The 16,378-nt window shown below is 31.8% G+C and overlaps 1 protein-coding gene across 2 annotated transcripts in view; it reads right to left on the bottom strand.

Annotated features, from left to right (window-relative positions):
• The window catches only part of Galnt13 (polypeptide N-acetylgalactosaminyltransferase 13), a 459,189-nt gene that overhangs the window by 310,335 nt on the left and 132,476 nt on the right, over positions 1 to 16,378 (bottom strand). The gene's annotated exons all lie outside the window — the stretch shown is intronic.

The following is a 16,378-nucleotide window of genomic DNA, read 5'->3' as shown; positions in this document are numbered from 1 at the left end:
ATCATTTCCTTCTGCATTAAAAATGAACTTCCTTATTAAAAGTGTTTAAAAAGTCCTCATCTTATAATGTTTATAGTAATAGCCTTAGTTTCAGCTTTAAATAGGAAATCTGCATAGGATCCCACTTCTGTCCACTAAAAAAAAAAACAACAATAACAAAAAAAAAACCTTGAGAAAACTATAAATTCTTTGGAAACAAAAGCACCAATTTTGTCTGAAGATGCTTTGAGATGCCTCTTTGGAAAAGACATCTCAAGTAGAACCATGACCAATATGAAGGCCTATGTATAACCCAACATTCATAATACATTATTTGATAATAACAGCCTCTTATCATTCAATATATTATCCCAGATATGATTCACCAAGTTTGCAAAAACTATTTTGACTTTGGACAAAAAGAAATGGGTACTACATTTATGAACTACACAGCTATGTGAGAAACTAGATATATATTTTTAGAATATTTTCTGAATGTATCTTTTCATTTACTATGAAGCTACATAAAATATCTAGTAATGATTCAAATTGATTAACTAATGTTTTGTCACATAATTATTACTGGGTGGGTTGTTATGAGTTTACTTTAGAAGTAAAATATCTTTCACCAGCAATGTATTTAAAAATGAAATAATATTGGATTAAGTTACCAATACCCTACTGTATTTTAAACTGTAAAATTAAATCTACTGGTAGACCATGAGACCTTGTTGACACCAGTTCTGCTGCATGTCTTCTGCTGGCCTGGCTCTGCATCATTTCCAGGCTACTCTATGAACTGGGGCACTGAACTCTGTGTCCTCCTCAGTCTGCCTTGCACTTTGATTCCTGATTGGTAAGATGCTGACCAGGCATTAGGGGACAAGTGATAGATGAGGTTGTGATTTGTACTTCCATAATTCCCTTTCCATGGGGCAACTGATATGGGCGGGCTTTCTTCCATAAAACATATAGTCTCATGGAGATTGCCTTATGATGAGTTAATGAACAAAGAAAAAAATGCAAGCCTAGATCAAAGAAGAATCCATCTTATATCCTAGCATTTGTTAGAAGGTGATACTTTACAACACTTCCCATGGGTGGTCCTGAAAGTTAGTAGATAAAAAGAAATTTTCCATCAGGCATAAATTAAGAGGGGAACTCTGAAAGGGTCTGAAGGGATAGAGGTTGAGGTAGGAATCTAGTCCATGAGCAGAAGCACACAGGTGGGTTGGACAGCTCAGAAGGGATTTTCAAACAAGATTGGAAGACTGATGACAAGGACCACTGATGACATGAAGTCTGATGGAGAGAATAAGTTGTTCTTTGAAAATGCAAAAAATATGATGGATTTTATTACCGTATATAATCTACCAGAGAAGATTCAATTATTAAAAAACAAACAAACAAACAACAACAACAACAAAAAAAAACTTCTCAACAATGAAATGGGGAAAAAAGTCCTTCCTTGAGCTGGTAGCCTATTTCCTTTTACAGTGAACCCAATGCTTGTAAAATGGGAAAGGAACTTGGAGGCCAGGTTAATGTAGACAAAGACAATGTACAGGTTTCACAACAGGAACTTCTCACCATGGTTATGGCCACCCAACTTGCCAAGAACAAAAGAAAACACAGGGGAAAAAAATCATATAGAACCCTTCTAGAGAACCTGGGAAAAGCTTCATTCAATTGGACCATTTTCCTATTTTAGAAAAAATGTCTTCTTTCAGGGAGAAACACTGGAATGTTTTTCTCTAGTCATGATTCTGCCAGCATCAACAACTTGAAAACTTCAAAATACTTACTGGCATTTGATTTTAACATAATTTTGCCTTAGACTGATGGAAATAATTTATGACCAAAAAAAATGTTGAAAATGTGCTCAGCTACAACAACCATTAGTCTTTTGCCTCAACACCTAGAAGCAGGTTGATAGGATTCTGCAAAGAGTCTTTATTATGTTACAAACAAAATCTTGTAGATTTGGGTGCTGTCCCACATAATATTACATATCTTAAACAATATACAATGTATGTGGTCATCACTCCTAAAAATAGAATGCATAGGTCTGGAAAACAAGGAAGGTATAGAGAGTGTTCTTCCTTATTAAATCACTGATGAGCTATTTGTTTCTATCTCTCTGACTTTTGAGCTTTCTGGGTAGAAAAGTCCTAGTTTTCATGGAAAAAAAATGTTTCCACAAGAGAACACAATCATGATAGTTAAATTGGAAACTGAGTCTTCCCTCTATTTTGAGCTCCTCAAGCTATAGAACTGACTAGCAAAGAAAAGAACCACAACACTGGTTGAGGTGATTTATATTACTTACCAGTAGGAAATTATATGGCTGACATACTTAGGGCAAGAAATATTTCTGGAGTTTAGAGGTTTCTGTGGAATAGTTTACTTCCCTAATATCCTGAGAAATACAATAATGAGGCAACCCTTTACAAGCAGGCCAATCAAGGGCTTATAACACAGGATTTTTACCACCAGATAAAGACTATCAGAGTAGATTCAGGCAGAACTTAAGCAAATTGAATGGGTATGGATTAAATAATTTATAATTATCTTTGAAGATTATATGATCAGCTACATAAGTAAAATCTGTAGAAATTTTATTCTATGTTGATAAAATCCCATTCCTTACATCTTTCCCTAGTATATTTTAAGGGAACAGTATTCAGGATTTCTAACCTTTTAGATATTGTCTGGGAATACAACTGATATCCATGAGTATATGGTATTGAGAATTATATCATGAGAATGTGGTATTAGATATGGGATTCCCTTAGTCCTTGTATTAGAGAAATATACGTATTTTTTTTTTCTTTTGGAAAAGAGGAGATGCTAAGAAAAAAGTGGACGGAACCTACAACTCTCCATCTGGACCTTTTCTTTCTCAAACTATGCTACCAGAGCACAGTTTGGATAACATCAAAGATATGCCTTGTTCAGACTTGTTTTAGTCAGCTCATTTGCTGCTGTAACTAAAAGCCCTGATCAGGACAACTGTAGAGGAGAAAAAGGTTATTTTAGGCTCAGGGATTCAGAAGTCTCAGTCCATGGACAGTAGGCTTCTTGGGCTAGGGCTCTAGGTGGGGCACAAGAACATGGTAGAAGAGTGCAGCAGAGGGAAGCAGCTCACCTGATGATCAGAAAGCAGAGAGAAAGAAAGAGGAGAGAGAGAGAGAGAGAGAGAGAGAGAGAGAGAGAGAGAGAGAGAGAGAGACAGACTCCACTTATGAGATACAAAATATATATCCCAAAGGCACAGCCTCAATGAACCACCTCTTCCAGCCACACTCTGCCTGCCTTCAGTTATCACTCAGTTATTCCTACCAGGGGATTAATTTACTGATAAGGTTAATATTTTCATAATCCAATAATTTCTCCTGTGAATCTTCTTGCATTGTATCATGCATGAGCTTTTGGGCACACTTCCCATCCAAACCATCCAAACAAGACTATCTCTATGAATTTTTTTTTCCCTCTGGCTTTAGATTGGGTTCAGCAAGTGACAATCATCAGTAGGAGTTTGGATATTAGGACAAAATTAAAATTAGAACAATCACTCCCTTGGTGTCTCTTGTGGAGAAGTCACAAAATGACTTTGTACCTAAACAAAGGTCATAGTACCTGTCAGGTAGCCCCCTTCATAAAAATATTACTATGAGCTCATGTTATTTTTCCCTCCCCATCACATTTTAAAATTTCATAGTGGTAATGACTTGTGTCGCAATTACTGGCCCTAATGTGCAACCACCTCTTGTTGCTTTCTTAAAACTCTATTTACTCCTTTATAAATAGCCATTTACATTATACACTCCTGCTTGAAGTGTACCATCTGTTTCATGATGAAAGAGTTTAAAAAGTATCAGGGAGCTGCAGTGGATTCATCACTTAATGACAAAATCTACAGAAAATTCGTGTTAGCATTCAAGCCATCAGTTTCTCTGGATTGAATACCACATTAACTTTCTAATTTTCTTTCCCAAATGTCATCAATGTTTTCTTGTCATGTTCTTCAATTGTTTAAAAATGTATGAGTATGAATCTGTAACAATTATGTTTATTTGCTGATAATTTATATAGCCCTAAACCAAAAATAGGAAAATCAAAGTAAGGTGAAAAACAAAAGGAAATTCTAATATTTTCTATTTCACTGAAACATTTTATGCATTATTTGGGTTCACATGTCATTTTTGGAAATAACTACAGATAAAGTGATGATAGTGTACATTTGTTCTCTAGCTATTTTGCTGTTACATTGCATTGGTTGTTATATAGGAACTATTTCACTTTAATACTCATCTCCTGAGGTTGAGCATGGGCTTGACCTTCTTACCAGTTACTCTTAATGGCACAAAATTAAGAAGAAGAAAAAAATCACTAGATAGAATTTCTGAAGGCCAAAATGTGGATGAGGTTCAAATGGTAGGTATACTCTGCTACTTACCCCGATAAACACATTACTCTTATTCATGGGATATGATTGGAGACGTCTATATTAGCAATATGATCTCTGGTGTTGGGCAGAAAGAGGGATTAGGGGGAATAAAAATATGGAAAAGGCAGTTTAGGATGGTGGAGCACATATAGTAAAAGATGTGAGCTAAATTTTATTTGTTTTTCTAAATATTAATCAGAATGTATATCTTGAAGCAGGGCTAAAATATTGCTATTATACCTTGTGTTGAAGACATCATGATTGTAATAAAGGTTATAAGATTTACATTTCAGAATGACCAGATGGAACTCTGATAGGAAGCTACCTTAGTTTATCAGCAAATTCAGAAATAAGAAATTATATAAATTCTTCAATTTACCTGTTAAGTAAAGGAACTAGATTTCCCATTACTTAAATGTTAGTTGGTTTTTAAGTCAGATATTTTTCAGAAGCTTGAGCAATAACTTCAGGCCATCAAAATAAACTGATATAAATAATGGTACAAAAGGCACTACACTGTGAAATGTAATATTTTGATAAAATATTTTTCCCCTAGAGAAACTTTCTGGTAAAGGAAAAACAAAAATTCAAAGTTATACTAAAAAGGCTAACCTCACCAAACAGATATCTAATCACTACCTGCCTCCTACCATCAACCCTTATGTTTTTGTTTTGGGAATTCCAACATTTCATTGTCCATCTGTATAAACAAGCTGCTGATTTTTTTATTTACTCAGTTATTATAAATCTTATTGCTCATCATTAATTTATGCCATTTTGAGTTTTTCATTGCAACTGGAAAGTTTCTGTTAACGAATATTAATAGAAAGAGGACACTAATCATATATTATAATAAAGAATAACTTTATAGTCAAATAATTAACTGAACATGCTACCTGAATAATGCAAACATGCGATAAAATTTTCAGAAATTGGTCATATACTACACTTAACTATTTAAATATACTAAGATCTTAATCATTCAAAAGCTACAAAGCCTAAGCCAATACTTATTTAATAAGCATTTAATTGAGTATACCAAAAGAAATATGCTGTCTAAAATTTTATATGGTCATAAAAATCAATATAATATGTAACCATTAGTAAGGTATATATTCAAATGAACACAGGTTTCCCACTTATTAGGTGCAGGTGAAATATTATCAAATAAACTATGGTTTTTATTATCTAACCTATGCTTTTATAAGGAAATTTGGGTTATATCATCAGATCAAAGGTATGTTGTTGGTGTTTACTCACATGAACAAACTACAGATTAAATTAGTAGACTGATATTGATATAAAATAACAGAGATCTAAGTCTGATCCCTAATATTTCTGCCTGATTATATGTAATAAGTATGTGATATATATGTATGTGCATATACACTGTGTATGTGATATATAACTATATATATATATATATAACTTATAAGTTTATATATGTATACATATATATAAAGGCAGCATCTTTATTGACGCTAATTTTGTTAATATTTGAAGATTTCATCTTTTCACTACTATATATATAGGTGCTTAATTTTTATTACATAAAATTATTCGTTTAAATTCTATATGACTTAAAATTCATGTTGTTTAAACACATTTTTGAAGATCATGCCATTGAACTTGATTTTCAAGGTAATCATGAAACTTTTGAAGAATACATTCCATAAATTAATTTTAACTCTTAAGTAAAAAAAAGAAAAGAAAAGAAAAGGTCACTCTGGCATACTTACTTTTTTATCAGACAGAGGTAAAAAATATTTTAGTGATTTAAAAATAAACAATTTTTCAGAGTACAACTATGAGTATTCTTTGTGAAGTGGCCTTTAAATTACTTATTGATCAAATTTTAGTTCATCTTACATTGTATGTAGCACAGCAAAACATTTCACAATCTCTTAGATACTGTTTCTTTGCCTTTTAGCTCCATTTATTCACTCTGATCTCTTTCCCTATGTATTCTGCCACTTCATACTGTTATAGTTTGGATATGATATGTTCCCCTAAAATATTCAAAGGTGGACTTTGATAATGAGAGCTACTATAACCAAAAAAGTGGCTTAATCCATCTGATGAACTAAAAATTTCAAAGGACTACTGTACTGGGTATGTGACTGTAGGCATGGAGTAAGGTATGTGATGTAGCTGGAGGAAGCAGTTCATGTGGGTCATGCCCATGGGGATTACATTTCCCTGCTGGATCCTGGCTATCTCTGCTTTCTAGCTGCGATGAGCTGGGCAGCTTTCCTCCATGATATCCTGCCTCATCTTAGGTCCAAAGTAATGCACTCGACCTACCATGGACTAAAACTCAGAATTGAGAACTAAAATAAGCTTTTCTTCCTATAAGTTGTTCTTGTCAGGTATTTAGGTCATAGTAACAAAAAATTAACTGACACATTTGTACTCTCATTCTGTAACAAAAGGACAAAAGAGGCAATCTGGTTAGATAAAGCACCACTGTTAAGCCCATATCACATTGTATTCTTCAAAACCCAGATAGCTTCATATCTTGTAAAATTATAAAATCACAATATTTCAAGATTAGAAAGTTAAGAGGTATTAATGTACACCTAAAGTACAAGGTAATCTTGAATAGATAATTATTTGGAATCAGTATTTCTTTTTACCTTGGTAATCTTAAGTTAAAAAACAAAGTTGAGGTTTAATTTAATAATGTTATTATCATTTATAAGAATTTTTAAAAAAATATGTACTCTCAGGACAAAATAGATTGAAGGGAGAAAAGCAAAGGCAGAGCGGTGCAGTAAGATTCTGTGCATCTTGAGTATCACATTCCACTAAACAGAACCACCTGATAGCTGCCTACTATTGCCCTTGGCAACTAACTGACTTGAAGTGCTCCCTTCGGAATGGGGGTTCACTCACTGAAAAACAGTCACAGTTGCCCAAGGGGAAATATTTCAGAAAGTAGATTATCTTAATTGTGAGAAAGAATCTGAGATCATTGGTAAGTACAGACAGTCTGCTTTAAAAAAAATAAATAAAATAAAATGTTCTTGTTCCTTTAAATCCAAACTAAAGTGAAAGTACAAAATAGAGTAACAAGGTTTACAATTGTTTGGGAACCTTCATTCTTATTCATTTGCTATCTTTTAACTATGCAGAACAGGAGGAAATAAAGGAATTGGGATGATGGAGTCAAACTTTAAGTTTTACTGAACAAGGCTCAGTGTGGTATATTCCCCCATAGAGTATGAATTCATTATGATTAATAAAATTTTTACTTTATAGAGTTTTTCCCATTGAATATGAATTATTGATCATCACCTCTTTTCTACCCTGTCAGAAAACTATGCCTTATTAAAGCATTTTAAGCCTTTTTGTAATTGAAAGTTATCTATTTCATAAAGATTTCCTTTATCATGTTTGCAGTAGTTTTACATGATACAGTGCCAAGTTCTATTTTTATGTAAACTACTAATTTGAAATACTATATATACTATATATATACTATAACTGAACATTTAACTCTTGTTAAATTTCGAGTATGATGGAGACTCTCTTTAAATTCATTTCAAATCATCTAGCACTTATTGACAGATTACCTGTTTCTGTTTGAAATTCATGGGATGTTAACGAACACTAAAATTACAAAATAACTTGAGTATAATAGATAAAATCCCTATGCTTGCATTCTTGCATCATACAAGAAATATATATCCCATAGTTATGCTTCACAAGGTGTAAGTTTTAATTTTCTTGTAAGATATTCTTTCTAGTACCACTAAAAAATTTTAAATGAAAAATTGTGTTATTATCCAACAGAAGCAAAAATTAAACAGGTCATATTTATGTAATCTTCATGAGCAAGGCGTTGTTTTCAGGGTGTATATCAAGCATATAGACTGGGTACTACTTATATTCATGGAAGATAAAACACAGAAATACATAGTGCTTAAATAACTTCCAAGTAAGTAAAGTCCTTATCAAACCCAGGCATCAAATCCTAAGAGTGTGTCTTATTTAGCAGTACATATCCAGTATCTGTTCCAAATCTCCCCACTAAGAATTATGAGCATTTCCTTTATATTAAAAGTACCCACATTAGGTTAATTTAATTATCTGTTCAATAGCAATGTAAATTTTAAAAAAAATCTAATTTAACTGAAACTATAGTATTTAAAAAATAAAGTCATCAACTCTCATTGTATAATTCTCAGAGTACAATATCTGGCCCTTCGTCAACCTACCATAATCTCACAGTCACTTGCTGAAATATATCTCTTTAATACTGAACTTATCATTCACATGAGAAGTTCTAGAATTTACATAAGTTAAAAACAATTAAATTTTACCTTTCAGTGAAAGATGCACAGCATTAATAGTATACACACACACACATATACACACACATAAAATATGCTATTATACATTTTAGTATATATATTTCAGGACTTCATAATTTATGAATTTTCACAGTTATTATGACTCATAGGCTGTCTATATATTCAAATATTTTATCATAAAAAGATTTTAATGATTATATAATTATTTCTGCAGGAAACAAAGTTCAATTTAATATTGAATTGTTTGCATATTATTTCTTGTACACGGGCCTGTAACAAAGGACAAAAGAATAAAATTTATAAACATCAGAATGAATAAGTAAATCAATTAATACATAATAACAAATGTTCCTGATTCTTATTCTGTTTCTATTGTTCCATGCCTGTGAACACATACCTCCTGCTAGAAACCTGAGGGCTATGTATCTTTTTCTTATATAACACTGACTTAATAGATACACAGCTTCCCTGTCTTCCATGTAAATCAAATTAGCCGCATCTGTGTGATTAATGGTCTCCCAAGATAATGAATTAGATTTCAATTATAACCATTTGGGGGAAATGGAGGGGAAAATGAAACGCAGATCTATTACTTAATTTATTTCATTTTATTTTTCATTGTGCTAGGGATCAAACGTGGGGATAGAGAAGTAGTTTACCACCAAGCCACACTCCCGTCCTCAGTTACTAAATTTAATGTTGTAAAATTAGGACATCTTTAGTTAATATTTATTTTCTAAAAATAACTTTATTTGAGGCATTAAATATAATAAAAAGATCAACTTTATATATGCAGTTTGTGAATTTTGACAAACACATACACTTATAGAACCACCACACTGGAACATAGAAAATGTTCATCCTTCTCCAGACGTCCCCTTCAGGCCTTTCCCACCATGCCCACACAGTGCTCCGGCCTGCTGATAGGCCTTCTGTCACCATAGTTTAGATGTGCTTCTTTAAATAAATGGAATCATACAGCATGTAGTCTTTCGTGCCAGAATTCTTTCCCTCAGCATATTGTTTTTAAGACTCATTTATGCTGTTCAGTGTGTCAGTAGTTATTTATCATGGGTAAACACCAAGGATTGAAATTGTTTGATTAAATGATGAGTATATTTTATCTTTGTAAGAAATTGCAAACTCTCCAAGTCACATTCCTACCTACCAAAAATAAATGTGTAAGAGTTCCAGTTTCTAAACGTTCCTGCCAGGACTAAATACTGCCAATTATTCTGATTTGGGCCATATTAATGGATATTTAGTGATAGCAAATTGTAGTGTTCTTAAAGGGAAAAATAAATTTTATTTAATAGCTTGATATTCGTTTTATGAATTATAAATAGACAAATAGTAGTAGTGTTTTTATTGCCATCTCGATAACATCCTGCAAATACTGGAAGGTAAGCATTGACTAAGGGCTAGTAAGGTCATTGGCAGGAAAAAAAACAGCCACCTTTATTTATCTAAACTCTTCTAGTGAGAACTTTATAGAATCACACATTATATTTATATCCACATTACATAATTTGCTCTCTCTGCTGATATCATGGAAGCTAAACTTTAAGTCTTTGCTTCAATTCATCATGATCTTATTTCCAAGTTTCAATCTCAGAAGTTTCTATACATGCCTCTTCTATTTCCCATGGCTCTGAATCTATAGAAATAGATTCTTTGCTTGCACAGCAATGTCAAAATACTCATCTTCACTTATTTCTTTTATCACAGTCTTCCTTGTGTTATGTAGATACAAGATTACAATCTACATCATTTTGCTTCTGTACAAAGACATTTTGCTTCTTTAAAATGTCTATACAGATCTCCCAGCAAAATCCCTCAATTTTTATTTGTATGAGAAAACAGTAATTATAAATTTATTTTATCTTTACTTCTGAAGAAAAATTTCCTTAAACATAAAATTACACACTCATAGCTTTATTTTTCTTTTAATACTTGAATGGCTTCACTCTTCTTATTTGCATGTTTTCTGATGAGAACTCTGCTGTATTTCTCATCCTTATTCCTCTGTAGGTAGGATTCTTTCTCAATCTCCCCTGATCTCCCTGGATGTCATCAAGGTCTTCTATTTGTGTTCAGGTTTCTGCTGTTGAGATATGAAGTAAATAGGTGTATATTTTCAGCATTTATCCTGTTAGTATTCTTTGCATTGCTCCGACCTGTACTTTGAAGAAAATGTGATGTCTTCAAACATATTGTCTTCTCATTTTCATTTCTTCTCCTTCTATTATTCCACTTGCACAAATATGACACAGCTGGATCCCACAGTCTTGGATGTTAAGAGTATTTCTGTCCTATTTTCTTTTTCTGTTTCAGGTTGGGTGATTTCTATTGTAATATCATCAAGTTTTATGTTTCTTCTGTCAGGTGTAGTATGCTAACTAAATGTACTTTTCATATCTGTTCCTGGGCTTTTAATTTCCAATATTTCATCTTATGATTGTTATATCACTGCTGGTATTATACATCATGTGTTGCATGTAGTCTACCTTTTCCTTTGGAGCCAAATAGCATATTAATAATTAGAATTACTTTCAATTCCAACATATGAACCATAATTGAATTTGGTTCTGATCATCACTTTGTTGTTTCAGACTCATTTTCTCTAGCCTTTGGCATGCTTCATATATATATATATATATATATATATATATATATATATATATATATATTATATATATAAATATATATATTTTTAATTGAAAGGCAAACTTGTATTGGAGAATAGATCAAGAGGTGAAATCCTCATGAATTTAGTCTTACTGTGAGAATTATGATAATCAAATTTAGAGTTAGGCTGTTTGACTTTCACTTTATCCCACTGGAGAATGTTTTTATAGTCAGATATACTGATATTTAATATACACATCATAAATGCATCCTACTTAAGATGAGTTGTGATAAATGAATATAGTACTATAATTACCACTTCACCACTGAACTGAGAATATACAATACTTCAAGACTTCAGAAAGTTAATTATGGTCATTTGTAGATGATTCCCTCTTCACACCAACAGTTCCTAATAATCAGTTCTGTTCTACTAATATTATTTTTTCACTTTTTTATTAATTTCTTTGTATTTTCATCTGATTTTATTTGAAATTTAGATGACTATTAAGCCAGTTAGTTCTGAACTTTTCCTATGCATCAGAATTACCTGGGGCTCTTGTTCAATACAGACTTTAGGTACCCAGGGATTCTTATTCATGCTACCAAGGCCAGAAATCTGCATTTTCAACAAGCTCTTTGAGAGCAAGCAGCTAGTGAACAAAACAATGGAATCACTACTTTCAGACATTTAACAACAATCAACCACCTTTCACAAATTGCATCATCAGTTTCTCCTAGTATTCTTTTTAATTTTATTTATATTTGTTTCTTTATTTATTTCTTTTGTAGTTTTACCAGGGCAATGTTAGAAAGAATATAGTTTTATGCCATTATACATGTACTTTTTGCATTACAATTCTTAATACACATGTGTATTTTTTCACTTTACTAGAATTTCAATTAAATGGAATCATACAATATTTAATTTTCTGTGTTTTATTTTTGTGTGTGTGTCTTTGTGTCTAGATTCTTTCATTCAGCATGTCAGTTTCTATTTATTATTTAGTAGTGTTTTTGAGTAAAGAGGATCCAAACTTTGTTTGATCCACTCACTAGTAGATATTTGATTATATTTTAATAGTTGAATGTTACAAATAAAGCTGCTGTGTGCATTTGGCATGAATTAATATATGGACATATTTTCTTGTTTACATATTATGGAATTGGATGGGAAGGCATGTAATAGTTTAGATTTATAAGAAGCTATCAAAGTTTTTTTCCAAAGTTCCTGTATCATTTTCTATTTCTAGCAGCAATTAACAAGATTTAAAGTTGTTCTGTGTTCTAACCAGAATTTACTAATTTCAATTTTTTAACTTTATGCACTCTAATGGATATATGTTTCCTTATATGGGGTTTAATTAGTACCCCTAATGCCCTTACCATATTGCTGTTAAGAATCCATTTATTATAGCATCCATTTATTATATGTGTGTTTGTGATTGCATTTTCTTTTCTGGCAAAGTGTCTGGACAAATTTTTTGCCCATTTGTTTTATTGGGTAGTTTGAAGTCACATTATAGAGCTTTAAGAGATCTTTAGAAATTCAGGAAAAAATCCATGTTAAGAAACATGTTCGATGAAACCTTTGCCACTTTTTGGTGTTTTTGTTTTTGTTTTTTGTTTGTTTGTTTGTTTTTTTTTTTTAACTTTACAAGGTTTTTGGAAAACGCAATTTTAATTTTTAAGAAGTGCAATTCATCAGTTTTCTCCATTCTGATTTGTTCATTGGTGATCTGAGAAACCTTTAATTAGTCAAGGTCACTGACTTTTTTCTATATTTCCTGCTACATTTTTAATAATTATGCCTATCATATATAGTTCTATAAGCAGAAATAATAACAGTTAAAAGGCACTGAATGATTATAGTATGTGAATAGTCAACTTATTGAAAGCAATGTCACAGGCACAAAAAGGAGGAATTGGAAATATTCTGTTACAGGGTAATTGTGCTTTAAATAAGTGTTTTGTGTTTTTTTTAAAGAGAAGTAACCAAATAGAATCATATGAAATGCTGAATTAAGAGAACATAGGATAAAAAACACAAAGAACAAATACAAGTAGAAAATCAATTACAAATATGGTATATATTATACCAGCCTAGCCAATGATAATTTTAAATGTAAAATCTTTAAATACAGCAAATAAAGGATGATTGTCAAGAGTAGATGAAAAGAAAGACCCAATGCTATGTTGTCTATAAGAAATGCACTTTATGGCTGAATGCAGTGACACATATCTTTAATCCCAGTGGTTTGGGAGTCTGAGACAGGAAGATGGCAACTTCAAAGCCAGCCTCAGCAAAAGTGAGGCGCTAAGCAAATCAGGAAAATCCTGTCTCTAAGCAAAATACAAAATAGGGCTGAAAATGTGGCTGAGTAGTCAAATACCTCGAGTTCAATCCATGGTACCCATCCCAAAAAAAGTGAAAGAAAGGAAAAGAAAAGAGAAATGCACTTTACATAGATTCAGACAGATTAAGAGAAAAGAGATAAGGAAAATTAGACTATGCTAACACAAATCAGGAGGTTGGTTTATCTATATTAGTTTCAGATAAAGACATCAGAACAAGAAAAATCATCAAGGATAGAGAGAGAAGTTACAAAAAGATAAAATGGCCAAATCACCATAAGATACAATAGTCTAAACATGCATGAAACTGAAAAAAAAAAAAAAGAACATCAACATTAATGAGGCATAATAGAACTGTGTAAAAATATATATAAGTATACTAACCTATATGAGGATGTAAATACCTTTCTTTCATTAGTTATTAGATTTAGCAGGCAGAAAATCATTAAGGATAAGATGACCTAAATATGATTAGTAATCAATTAGATCTAATTGGCATTTATAGGATCCCCATCAATTAATACACAAAGTACATAATTTGTTTTCAAGCATACATGGCATATTTACCAGGACAGACCAAGTTCTGAAATATAAACAGACCATAAAATGTTTTAATTTTTTAATTTGTTTTAATTAGTTATACGTGACAGTAGAATGTATTTATTCACTTTGACATACATAGATAGAATATAATTTTTCATTTTTCTGATTATACATGTTGTAGAATCACATTGGTCATGCAGTAATATATATCAACTATATATATTAATAACATTTGCTTCATTCTACTATCCTTCCTATCCCCAGGTCCCCTCTCCTCCTGTCCCTTCACTCCCCTCTACCTAATCTAAGGTAACTGTATTCTTCCCTAGTGCCTCTCCCCTTGTTATGATTAGCCTCCACATATTAATGAAAACATTCAGCTCCTGGTTTTGGGGGATTGGCTTATTTTGCTTAGCATGGTATTCTCCAACTCTATCCATTTACCAGAAAATGTCATAATTTAATTTTTCTTTAAAGCTGAGTAATATTTCATTGAATCTATATACCACATTTCTTTATCCATTCATCTATTGAAGGACACCAAGAACAAAGATCATACCATCTATGTTTTCAGGCTAAAATGAAATTAAACTAGAAATTAGAAACAGAAACAAAGTTGGAAAAATAAAATTGGTAATAAAACAACACATCTTAAAATAATACATGGGTCAATGAGTCTCAGTAGAAATTAAAAAAATATTTTTAACTAAATGAAAAGAGTAATACAACTTATCTATTTTTAGAATGTAGCAAAGGAATTCATAGAGAAAAATTCATAGAAATAAATACATGTATGATAAAAAGATGAAATAGCTAAATTCAAAAAACCAAGTTTTCACCTTATGTACTGTGAGATAAAATAGTAACTTAAGTCTAAATCAAGTAGGAAAAAAATACATAATACAAATTAAATCAGAAAACAATGAAATTGAGAAGAGTGACATGACAGTGTAAGTAAATGAAATAGAAATATGTGTCTTTAAAACAGACAATAATAAAACCCTACAAAATAACACACCTGGGTAATATCATACCAAATCCCTGTCCTGGGAGTTTCACTTGCAGACTTTTCACACAGAACCCAAAGACAACAATACCCAGGATGTCAAGCTGTGAGGATTTTGCAGAGCCCCTCACAGTACCCTGCTGAGAAGGGAGGCTGAGAAATGAAAGGCAGTTTGGCAGAGACAGTGCCCAAAAGCTCTCATTGACTGTTCTGTTATTGTTTTTATTCTGTTTTTAATGTAAACCAAGGAATACATGATGGACATTTATACATTTCTACACATACATATTTGCTTTTGCTTTTTCAGTTTTAACATTTCTTGAAGGTAGTTATTTTTTGTGATCTGTTTTTTTTGGAAGATTGCATTTCTGATTAGTACATTTTGGATTGATTTCTGTTGTCTCTTCCAGGACTGTTTTCCTTGGTTTCTATTTCTCTCTTTTCAGTTGCTAACAGACAAACTTCATTGCTATCTCCCTTACTCTTCCTTAATTCTTTTACTTCTTTTATTGCTGTGGTTCTCTCACTTATAAACACATCCTACATTGAAATTGTATTTGCCTTGCCAACTCTTGAATCTATAAAGCCTTTTCTACTGTCCCATCTCTTCTTTTCCTCTTAAAGAACACCATCTTTAACTGGATATTTATAAATATCCATATCTTTTTTTTTTCTCTCATTTATACCATTTATTTAAAGGTAGTTATTTTACATGGATCAATATTTTGAGGATTTATATGTTTGATTAGTGTATATGGATTTTGTTCCTGTGATTTTTTTGTATGTTTTTATTTTCTATTTTATTTTTAGATATATATTTTTTCTCTCACTTGTCAGTTTCCATCAACTCTCTTTCTTTCCTTTACTCTGCTGACAGCCAATTTCTTTTGTGCTCTCCTTCACTATCCCTTTAATTGTTTACTTCTACTTTTTTCTCCTCATCCCTCAGAATCATAACAACCTACATCACTTCTGTTCTATCCTTGGTCACCATATGAAATTCTAAACCTTTATGTAAATTTACTGATTTTACCATAAGCAATAACTAATCATATCATTTCTGATTATTGTAACAATCAATATTGTGGATTTCATTACAAG

The sequence above is a fragment of the Urocitellus parryii genome, chromosome 1, assembly GCF_045843805.1.
Source record: "Urocitellus parryii isolate mUroPar1 chromosome 1, mUroPar1.hap1, whole genome shotgun sequence".
In the NCBI taxonomy this organism is placed as follows: domain Eukaryota; kingdom Metazoa; phylum Chordata; class Mammalia; order Rodentia; family Sciuridae; genus Urocitellus; species Urocitellus parryii.
The sequence above is the reverse complement of the archived record's forward strand: the minus strand, read 5'-3'. Positions and strand labels throughout refer to the sequence as shown.